This window comes from Dryobates pubescens, chromosome 8 (genome assembly GCF_014839835.1).
Source record: "Dryobates pubescens isolate bDryPub1 chromosome 8, bDryPub1.pri, whole genome shotgun sequence".
NCBI lineage: Eukaryota > Metazoa > Chordata > Aves > Piciformes > Picidae > Dryobates > Dryobates pubescens.
In genome coordinates this window covers 14362290-14366405 of record NC_071619.1, presented here as the reverse complement: position 1 = coordinate 14366405, position 4116 = coordinate 14362290, and positions in this window count along the sequence as shown.

Here is a 4116-nt window from a genome sequence, read left to right as displayed (position 1 = left end):
TGTGTAAGGTGGCACTGCGGGCGGATGAGGGTTTGTCCTTGCTGTGGAGGGGGTACTATCTCGTGGCTGTTATGGTGGCTGCTGAGGGGTCCTCTGGCGCCTTCCGGCCTGGGTGGGTGTTTATGTGAGGTGCGGCCCTGAAGCTCGGGCCCCGTGAAGGCGCTGAGTGCACGAGGCGCCGGCGGAATTTCAGCGGGGCTGCGGAGGCTGTAAGGAGTCCGTGAAGAGGAAACGCGTGGAGCGGGCGGGTTGGGAAGGGTTCAGTGGCCTGCGCTTGTATCCACAGATGCACTGCATCACCGTCCGCACTTTTTTCTCGGAAGTGATCGCAGCTCCTGCGCCGCATTCGCTTTTGAGTATTGTTTGTTTTGGTTGTTTTTTTGGTTGTGTGGCTCTTTCATGTCATGCCCGCCGCCTCCTGTGCACGTCTCGCAGTTCAGCAGGTGGATACATGGGAGTGCCTGCCTTCTGTTTAGAATGCAAGTCAGGTGAGGGGGTTGTGTGCTAACAGCACCAAAAAAGTGTATGGAAGGGGTTATTGAATTTGTATCTGCTCAGAGTAAAATAGTGGTTATTAGAAAATCAATTTGGCATTGTACTTTCCAATGGGTTGGTTGTTGAGGTCTGTAAAGCATTTGTTTCTTGGACGCTTACTACGACACAACTGTGAAAAATTTTATTGTTGTGAAATTTAATCAGTAGGGTTACAAGCGGTTTTCTTCTTTCTTTTTGAGTGTAAAGCTTAATTACAGACTGAGAATAGTAAAATACAGGTTATATTGTGAATTTTCATCAAATTTGTGAGTTGTGAAAGCTGATGTTTTAGCCATTGATGTGATAAGTAGAAAATCCTTGGAGTTGATGAGCAGAAAATTCTTTTAAAATAATTACTGAGTTTAACAAGACAACAGAGTTGGTAACGAGATACCCAATTTAATGAAATGACAAAATTGATGAAGAACTCCCCTTATGGTTGGCTGGAATACAGGAGGGGGCGGACGGACCTTCAAGAGGGGAGGATCAAACGGGAACTGGGGCTTTCTGTGAAATACTTCTCTCATTCTTAGATAGATAACCTTTGTATAGGTAGGAAGCACTGGGACTTTCTGTGAAATATCAACAAACCTCTGTCATTTTAGATAGGTAACTTTTTGCATATAAGCCTGTACTGAAATCTCTGTTGTTACACAGGCCTTTGGGAAAGATCCCCCTGTGTCTAGCCCTGTAATAAAAGCATAATATGTGAAACTTACTGAGTTTCTCATCCTTCTCTAAATCAGATGTTTCATAGCAATATTTGCACTATCCTTGCATAAACTCTTGCAATATTGTCTTTTTCATTCCACAGATTAATAATAAAAAAGCTTCCTGTGCCTTCAAGACAAATATTTTAGGACTATAGGTTTGTTTTCTTAATCTGAGGCAAAGCCAAAGACTGCAGTCTAGTAGTGTTGAAAAGAATCATGTAGAATCATAATGTGCTCTTGTTAAGAGAGTGCCTTAATCTTTTGAAATTTATCTTTGAAGAACAGTTGAATTTTGCTTTCTTACGCTGAACTATAAAGTATTCCTTCTGAAACCCGATGCTTGGTAACTTTGATCAGTTTAGTGTCCTCTTTATTTTGCTAGAAAACTTAGGCTCATCACTAATGTCCTAAGCAAGGTGTGATGTAGTGAATGCAATCACTGCATTGTCTAATAAGTTAAAAAACATCAGAGGAAAAAGTTCTAGAACCTACAGTAAGGTTTTAGTAAACTAGACTTCATAGCTTTGCAGTAAGAAGGCTGATGTATTCAGTCTGGTTTATAATCTTTAACAGGAAAAAAAAAAAAGCCTGCTTTTTTATTTGTCTCTTCCTGAACATTTTGCATAGGGTACTCGAAAGTTGCCACATCAAGTTAGAGGGAACACAGCCGGCAAGCAGGTAATCAGCAGTCATTCAGTCAGCAAAGGAGACAGCAATCAGAGGTCTTCAGTTCTGCACTTCAAGTAGAATGGCATGGCAGTAAGTGACTTAGGGACTTTTGAGCTGTTACCTTGAGCATGATGGCGATTTATTATTAACTTCATTACTCTTCTTCTAGTGATATGCAGTCTATAAACGTTAAGCATATAAGCCATCTCTACAGTGCTGTTTCCGATTTGCCAGAAGGAATAAAGAATCTTGAAAAAAACCTGGCATGCAGACCAGGTTTCTCAAGGCCTCATCCAGCCTGGCCTTGAACACCCCTAGGGAGGTACCATCCATGACCTCTCTGGGTAACCTGCTTGATTATATTATTAGATTGAAGGAAGATCCAGTACTTAGAGCTGAGCTGTAAACCAATTATCTTCAAAAGGTAATGTGGGCATGCAACAAATCTGAACAGCAATCTCAACAACAGCTATGTTCTGTTTTTAATGGTACAGTAATATTCCTGGTTGAATATTAGTTTGAGCATTAGTTTATAGCATTTTATTGGTTATTAATCTCTTTTCCTGTATTGTGAATTTAGTCTGGTATTTTAAAAATAATAAATCGAGATCAGAAAAAATAATTTTATGTTTTTATTGTATAAAGTGCTAGCCTTAATTTGGAACCCCCTTCTCCCACTTGCAGTCTGCTCTGAAACAGATTTGAGCTGTAACCACGAGAGGGAGCAAATTGTGTGGCCGAGACTGAAAAATGTTTTCAGGTGTCAAGAATCTAAGGCTAGGAACTAGCCTGGGGCTAATTCACACTCCTCATTTTTGCATCAAAAGAAATCAAATCCATTTGGCATTTTAATATTATTTATATTCCCTAATAAAAATGTTGACAGCAGTTGGTCAAACTATTAACCTGTAGGAAAAGATAGGTAAGATTTACATTTTATTTTAAAGCACTGTTGGCTTTTTCCAATTTGTGTAGTTTACTGAAAACACTGTGTTGTTAGACCACAAACACAACTTGCAAAACAGAACATACAGGAAGGTAGCATGATAAAAATACTGATTTCCATATTTCCTGCTATTGTGCAGCAAAATGTAACCAGACAGTTAGAAGTGTGTTAATTTTTATTTTTATGTGCTCACAGGGAATAGTCTCATTGAACTTAGTGAGAGTTCCAATGGTTTAGGGTAGAGACTTCAGAATTTGATTCCCTCATTCACTCAGCAGCAGTAATACTATCTCCAGATGGCATGTGAGACCTTATTTCTGAGGAGGGATGCTTCCAAATCTCTGCAAATACTTTTAACTCCTTTAACTGAGAAACCCTTGCTCCGAACTTGAAGCATGATGAACATGGCATAGGGTGTAGTTTTAGATAGTCTTGTGAGGGGCGGGGAGTTGGACTCAGTGATCCCTTCCAATTTAAGATACTCTCTGAGTCTATGAACAGAAGTGGCCCATATGGAGATACTTACTCTCTGTGAAATTTGTATCTTCTTAAAAGCAGCATTATGAGCTGCACAGACGTGCCATTTTAAAGTGGTTTGTATGTTGCACAAGCATATGTTGCACAGACTAAAGATTGATCATTTCTGTATCTTGTTTCCAGTAGTCATGAGTAGATGCATACAGAGGCGAGTAGTGCTTGCTTGGTTAGAATGTAGGAACCAAGTAATGCTTTAAGGAGGTGTGTTGACTTAGTATATGTTATCATTGTTTTTAAAAAGGCTAATAATTTGTACTTTTGGGTTCCAAGAGTTCTTGAGCTACAACCTGGACCAGAGGGAACTGGACAAATATCAAGGAGCAGGGTACAGATTGAAGATTTTCTTTGCTTGGCTTAAAATAAAAAATAATCCTTTATGAAATGGCTAAACTTTGTATGACAATTTCCATATATCTCTTACTTTGTTTTACAAGCATTTACTGTAGGTACATAGTAGTGTATCTTTTCCTCAGTAAATAGAAAGCAACAATTCCCCTAGTTGTCTGACCATTTTTCTTGGGTCCGTCAGTGTTATGGATTATTTGTTTTAATTTAGTGCTTGATGCTGGTGGCTTGCTCAGTTTGAAACTGGAGAAGAAATTCATCCACCCTCAAATAAGTAATTTCTGAACTGATCGAATAATGGAATTGAAACATTACACAGCTGCACAACAGATAATCATGTGAGTTTACAGAGAAGTGTTCTGGCACAGAAAC